The sequence below is a fragment of the Pteropus vampyrus genome, unplaced genomic scaffold, assembly GCF_000151845.1.
Source record: "Pteropus vampyrus isolate Shadow unplaced genomic scaffold, Pvam_2.0 Scaffold67, whole genome shotgun sequence".
Taxonomy (NCBI): domain Eukaryota; kingdom Metazoa; phylum Chordata; class Mammalia; order Chiroptera; family Pteropodidae; genus Pteropus; species Pteropus vampyrus.
In genome coordinates, this window is record NW_011888848.1 from 3,357,271 (window position 1) to 3,365,252 (window position 7,982).

General features: G+C 33.5%; 1 protein-coding gene across 2 annotated transcripts in view; it reads left to right on the forward strand.

Moving 5' to 3' along the window:
* TBCK (TBC1 domain containing kinase) overlaps nt 1-7,982 on the forward strand; it is a 157,148-nt gene that overhangs the window by 88,477 nt on the left and 60,689 nt on the right. The window lies entirely within an intron of this gene.

A 7,982-nucleotide genomic window follows, 5' to 3' on the forward strand; every position in this document is an offset into this window, starting at 1 on the left:
ACTCTTACTCATTAAAAGGTAAAGTTTACTTACTTTTGAAAATATGATCCTTTCTATTGATATGAATTGCCTTGATGCTCAGTGACATTATTATGGCTGATCACTTACTTGGTCACTATATATGATTTATGTTAAGGAAGAAAAAAGTTTGTAAGAAAAATATGACTTAAAAAAAAGTTTAAATGCAAACTTTGCCCTTAAGTTCACCTAAGTTTTGTTTTATTTTTAATCAGAGTGCATTTATTTGGGATGTCTTTCCTAAACAGATCTAGAGATGTGTTTTTCATCATGTTGAGTCCCCTAACTGTGCTTGACGCCCAAAGAAACTGGAAAGTGGTCATGGGAAGTCCTAAAATGTGAATCCAGATTAATACACACACAAACATACTGAGTGCACGTTTTCTAAGCAAAGCATTACGTGGTATATGCTTGAAAAACAATTTGAAATGTATAAGCTAATTTTTTTTAAGTCTACAAAAAAGGATTGATATATAAACTCTATATTTGATTTTAATTCTTGAGACAGTCTTTGTAGATAAGGTAGGTTAGAAAGATAGGTTAGAATTAAACACTGATTTTGAATTCACTAAATATATGCTGTACTTTATTGAAATCCCCACTTTACTGAGTTTAAAGGCATAAGTAAGCAATCAGAACAAATTTAAATTCTTTGCTGAAGAATTCACTTCAAATTTACTGTTCAAAGCATTTATTGACAGTAATATGATGGCAACACCATCCCGTTGGTAGCCTTATGAACAAAATAGGCTTGCTTTTTAAAAAGTAGTCATTTCTAGTTTTTCTTTCTACAAAGAAAGGCCCTGTAGCCTAGCAATGGTCCCCAGCCATTTTGGCACCAGGGACCAGTGCTCTAATGAGAATCTAATGCCCGATGACCGAGGTGGAGCTGAGACAGTGAAGCTAGTGCTGGGGAGTGGCTACAAATACAGATGAGCTTCCCTGGCTGACCTGCCCACCATGCAAGTCCTGCTCTGCAGCCCAGTGGGGGAAGTGGGGTTGGGGACCCCTAGCCTAGTGGTTAAAAGCATGGAATGTAGAGCCAGATCACCTGGATTTCAGCTCCTGGCTCTATCACTTACAGCTATGTAACCTTAGGGACATGACTTTACCTTTTTGTATGTTTCCTTAACTCTGATTATATGAGAATGATAATAGTACCTACCTCACAGGGTGGTTATGCTAAATAAATCAGTATAGCTAAACAACTTAGAACAGTGCCTGGCAAAGACCAAGTGCTGTGTAGTGATTATTATTATTAATGTTGTTATTATGATGATGATGCTTTTTCCTCTCTTTCCTTTTTTTCATGGCATGCTTTCCTATTGGTAGTGTAAATGCAGCAATCACCCATTTGGCTTTTGCTATGAATTATTGAAATGGGTAGACATCGATCATATAGATTTCCTTGTTAGCAAAAGCAATTGAGGAATTATAGAAGTTAAGTAAGCCTTCATTGTGAAGTGTAGATTCTAACTAAGAAAAATCTCTCTTTTCACTGCTCAGAGACAGAATAGCATAGTGGATAGAGAGCACAGACTTTAGAGTCAAGACAGATACGGGTTTGAGTCCTACCACCACCACTTGTGTGGACTGGGAAACTCTCAGTGTTGTTCTGTTAAAAGAGTGGTCTGTAGAGTGGCATAGATATGAGTTCACATTTCAGCTCTGGAATATAGTAGCTTTGTGAACTTGGACAAGTTTTTAATCTCATTGGAAAGAATTTTATATATTATGAAAGTTTCAGTATGAGAGAGATAATAATAGATGCTTTAGCGTTAATGATGAGCACTAAAGATAATATATATAATCTACCTGACACAAAACCTGGTACCAAATATGAATAACTATTTTTTTAGGTACATGTAGTATTTAATATTTTAAATCTGTAAAGAATACGTAACATTCAATCTTTGTAAGCTCCCTCTCCTTTTTCCTTTTTTTCTTCACTTTATACTAACCCCTTAATTCTTGAAGAATGAATAGTAAAGGCATTATTATTTTTGCCAAAAATTATTTCCAACTTCTGTTCTCTTGTAGTAGATGATATATGTGATGTTACATTCCAAGGAAGTACAAGTAGTGCTAGAAAATTTTGTTAAAACTACTGACATGTATTGGTATGTGTGTCATTTTAATACTAGAGGAAATAACTATGAGAGCAGTACACTTGGCATTTCTCAATCTAAAAATAGTGGCAGGGTATTTTGGAAGAAATACTGAGTTTTTCATAGCGCCATCCAGTACTGGATGGTGGCCACTGGTGTTAGAACAGTTTCCAAGGTTATCTCCCTTTAAGCCCCATTACAGGATGAGGTCTGTGATCCATCAGCCTGCTCTCTCTGATTTTATTCTGCTACAGTGTTCATGTGGCTGACTTTTAAAAAAAATTTTGGAGGCTAGATTCAAGCAGTTTTCAAGAAGAATCTGATAATCTGAATAAAACCAAAATGGTAATAATTTTAGAGTGAGTTTATAATAGCTGAGATGTTTAAATGCTTTTTTGTTTTGTTTTGTTGGTGCATTTCCTTTGTACACTTGAAAATTAATTAAACATATTTATGCCATTATATATGGTTGAAATGAATTCTTAGAATGCATATCTTTGTATCCCTGAGCATCTTCAAAGATAAAAATATTTAAAAGTAGGAAAGAAGTTTTTCTTAGAGAACCTATAGAAAGAAATAGGGAAATCTATGTGGGAAAACACTTAATTTACTATTATAGATTAAAAGAGTTACTTAATATTAAGAAAAAGAAATATATATCTATTTTAGAAGAAAATACTGTATAGTGAAAGGACTTTAGCATATGAAAAGTTCCATATTCTGTTTGCAGGAAGAAATTAGCATTTGGTTGAAAAATCTTAGTTGAGTAATATATGTTTTAATACAGAAGCTTAATTGAAAGGAAATGTTTTAAATAAATTTTTAGAAGATTTTATTTCAGTATCACCTGTATACTTTACAATAGGATTCATTTTTAACATACATGAAAAATACTAGTAGCATCTCACTATTATGTAATACTTTACTGGTTCCTTGAAAATATTGCATTAGTGCCTTGAGTAACTAGGAAAGCTACTTAGCTGTTCTGACTGCACTTTTATAATGTAGTCTTTCTCATTACTTAGCATAGCATGGAATATTTCCTGAAAGCAATACATTTTTTGAGCAACATACTTATGTGCCAGATTGCCTAAGATCTATAATAAATCCAGGCTTTTTTTTTTTTTAAGTAACATACAAATACGTTGGGACTGAAACAAAATGAGTCAAAGTATAAAATCTAAGAAATAAAGAAAAGTACTAAAATATGCAAACTCTTTATAGGCATGCCACATTATTTTTCTATTTATCTCCAAAATGGAAGTGGAAATTGATGAGTAAGGAGGAAGTTCAATTCAATTTATGAAATTCCCTAGGTTTTTGAAGGTACTTTTGATAATCCCTTGGATGATAAAGAGGAGAAGAAAGCCAGTGAGAATTGATCTGAGTTTTCAATTAACAGGTTTTTTTTTTTTTTGCTTTTGTTTAGGGGTAGATATAAATGAAATAGGGTTACCATAATATATATGTGTAATCTCCCAATTATAAACAGTGGCTCAGATTTTTTAAAACTGTAAAACTTAAGCCAAATATAACTGATTGTAGCCAGTAGGCTATAATTTGTGACCCCTGTATTAAATGAATAGTTCTAATGGTGATGAGTGCTACAGAAAGCAGTAGCAATTTATAACAGGGCTGCTACCAAGTCTGGGAGAGTTAGGAAACCTTTCCTAAGTAAGTGACGTTACTTAGGGAATTAATTGACACTGGGGTGTGGGAAGTGGAGAAAGGGGGAGAATCTTCTAGACAGAGGGAAGAAAATGTTCAAAAACCACCAGACAACTCAAATTGGAACAGAGTACTTAGAGCAAAAGGCTAGAAAAGAGAATGGAGAGCTAGACAAAGAATAATCATGCAGGATCTTGTAGGCCACATTACAAATATTTTAAAAATAGATTTGTAGAGGTATTTTCTTTCTTTTCAATGTTTTTGAATGAAAAATATCACTGAAAATAACATCAGGTACCAAAATACAAATGCTGTATAGATATTTGTTGAGCATTCCTTTCAAGGAGCTCTATCACAAACGAAAGCAAAAGATTCTTAACATAAGTGCCTCAATAATTATCCATGATTCCTTTTTTAAGCCCTTAACCAGATATAGAATGGAGAACCGATTTGGTGAGAGAATAGAGCAATAGTAGTACAGTTGTTCCAGAAAGGTTTTGTGTTTTCATCCCATTGAGATTTGATACCATTTTCCTGAATCTGAGAATCCACTAATTATTCACATTTTCTGTTTGTACCTATATGATGTTAATGCATGTCTGTTTCTAAGTGTATTCTCATGGAATTGCAAAAGGACAGTCATTATAGAAATTAAATATAGAGATTTTAGCTATGGTCTTCCTTTCCACCACCAAGTATTATATAATTAATAGTTTAAAATTGGTTAAGGATAAATGAGAGAGTAGTTAATTTGATCTTATTACCACAATTGTATAGTCACTGGAATAAAAACTGAAAATATATTTTCTCATTAGATTATATCAGCCTTATTTAGGGCAATGGATGGGGATGCTGCATTATTTTACAGAAAAGGAGAAATTTTCAAAACAGATGTTAGAATACATGACTTCTAAGCTGAAAATAAATGTTCATGGAAAACACAAAGTCAGTGGAATGTGGTAAAGTCTCAAGTTGTAAGATGATTTTAGGAAGCTGGAAGAATTCTCATAATACTGATCTAGTTGTTGATCTTGAAGCATACCACTAATTTTGCAATATGTAAATAGTTTATAAAGTTAAAAGAAAGACTTCTTTTAAGTCTTTAACGAAGTACAAATTAGTAGTTACAAAAGAGTCACAGGGACTTAGAGTGTAGCATAGAGTATATAGTCAATATTATCGAGATGGTTGTGTGTAATGCCAGGTGGCTGCTAGAGTAATCGGGAGGATCACTTCATAAAAATTTATAAATGTCTAACCAGTTTGTTTTAAAGACTCTGACTTTAAAAAAAATAAATGAAAGGAAAGAAAGACTTCTTATGTACTGGCAACTATAATGAAAAGTAAGGGTAGAGTCGATTGGAATTTTCTATTTACCTTGAAAATTGAGAGTAGGTTAGAGTACTAATACATCTTAAACCTGGTCTTAAGTTTTCGATAATCTAATAGGAAGGCTCTTTTCTATAGGAGAGTTATTTGCTTTATGATTGATAAAGGTTTCTGCTTTCTGAACATTTTTTTAGCAGTTCAAAATTTCTTGAGGGTTTATATGTGTCTTGGCTTTGCAAAACACTTAAAATATACGAAAATGTTTCACCTTTGAAGTATATTAAAGGTAATCAAACTCAAAAACTTATAAAAGTCAGAAAATGTCCCTACATATATTGCTGATGGATCATGTAAGGACTAAAATGTATCATACCTAAAAGTGACATTTAACATATATTGTCTATAGATGGTTCATATTTTAATAATATATAATACTCATGGGTACCATTTCTTCCTCCTCTACCTAGCCTTATATGTTTACTCAAAAAATGAAAGTAATCCGGTGTGCTGCTTATCTTAAATGGTGATTTTCAATAGAATGAAAAGTAACACATGTACATTCTAACTGAGCAGCGAGTGTGCTGAGTTAAAACAAATAAAAACAAACTAATAGAGAAAAAGAAGAGGAATAATATGTCAGTAATCTTAATGATTAGTTATTAAATATTATGTAATGTAAAGCAAATAACTAGAATTTTCTTTTATTGCAAGGTTTTGAATTTAATTACTTTGAAAACTTCAAACCATTTCAGTCCTTCAATACAAACATTTGTCAGTCACATTAAAAATGCTTATTGAACTTGATTAGACGGTTCTAGTTGTCTAAATAAATCAGACTCCTGTTTTATTTCTGATTCACCATTAAGTGTAAAAGAAAAAGAAAACAATGGCTGCTACTGACCTGGTGCTAAATCTTTCAAGCTGCTGCACTGGTTTTTTTTGACGAAGTGTGCTGTGTTTGGTTATCAACACCAGCTGCTTTGCATCATTGTATCTATCCACTCAGCTGCTAAATAATGAAGACCATTATGTTAAAAATAGAAAACTGTTTAAATATCCATATATCAGTAATGTTTATTGCATTTCCTATTTATTTCTCACTTCATTGGAGGCATTAAGCGGTAGAGATGATAGATGCTTAGCAAATTGTGCCAGTAATAGCATGCACATATCATGGATTTGAAAGGCTGAGCGAATTAAAGTAGGAGCCAGTAGCATATTATACCATCCTTCTCCCTTTAGACTGTATAACCGAAATTGTGTTGTTAAAAAAAAATCTGTTCATTAAAAAAATATTAATTGACTTCATACAAGGAATCTGTGTGCAATAAGTGTATATGTATGTATGTGTATAATTAATAATTAATCTTATTACTGGTTTATCATATTTTGTACTGACCCAGAGCATTCATAATTATTTAAAGGGGATCCATTGGTTTCCTCTAACTGTAGCTGACACTTCTAACTTGTGTTATCTTAATTACATGTGATATTACCTCCTGGTTCCAATGAGTTACCTGATTGACTTGTAGGTTAGTCTCTAATTTTTTCAGTGAGAGAATTCATCTTCCCTCTCAGAACTGCTCTTATTGATTCCAAATCAATAAGATTTGGAATCCAGTGGAATGTTGGGTGTGAAGATGTATTTTTGTACCTTAACTAGGATAAATAGTGGGAGCACGTAAGAGCATGGGTGAGTGGGCATGTTAGTAGGAAAGATAGTAAAGTTTTAGATATGTGCTTAATATGTTTGTGGGCACCTACATTGAGAACTGAGGCACTATTAGAAATTTTGAGTGACAAAATGACAAATACAATTTGAAAGTTAGTCAGAGACTAAATTTTCTTCTGGTATCCTTCTTTTCGTCTCCTCTGTTATCTTTGGGGAGACTCCTGGAGACACCTTCTTAAATTAGGTCTGAGACATGCAGTTCTTTCATTTGTATTCTCCTATTATACAGGACCCCTACTGATGTAAGATTAAAGTGTAGGGAAGGAGAAGTGTTCTGTAGGCCTTTGATTAGGTCTCAATCTTTTATCAAGCCTGTGCCCCTGCATTGTGACCTTCACAAGTGCTTCTCAGTGCCTGTTCCTCTTAGGTGAGTCAGGAAGGCTAGAGGGGGCTGGAGTTGGGTATTTTTATTTCCCTACATAACAGCCAATAAGGGGCTAGAGTTGAGTATTTCCCTTCCCCTAGGTCACTTAGGCTATGGTAAAATAGTTTCCCTTGAGGGAAGGCCTTGTTAAGGAGAACAGAATTCTCTAGGCATATTTTAAAATGGCTACTTTTCCATTTTCCCTGCTGGAAGCATGGGGCAATTTTTGTGTGTGTGTTACCTTTATGATGTTTAAAGCATGAATTGAACTAGGAATCTGAAGAAGAGCATTGTAACAAGGACAAATCATCCAAAAAATATAATATACGTTAATAATAGTGTCAGTAAGGCTAAACCCCAATAAATGCAAGCTTATGAAAAATACCACAATTAAGACAAAAGGGCAAAAGAAGCACAGATTTATTTGGGGAAAACTAATAATATCTGTCAACAAGACTCACCAACTTTGCGTTAATGTTTTTGAGCTGTGAAGCACCTAAAGTAGATGAACTAGTTGTCAAGAAACTTGGCCAGTTTCTATGAGACCTTAGGATAAGTAAGTTTATTCATTCAACACATGTTTAATAAACTCAATTATATTACAGACACAATACTATGCACTGGGCCTTAAAGATAAAGATAAGACATAGGACCAGCCCTGTAGGAGGATGGGGAGAAAGCACTGGAGACTTAGAAAATAGAGTAAGGATGACACAGAAGTGTGCAACTGCATAACCATCTTAATGTAAGTAAGATGCTAATA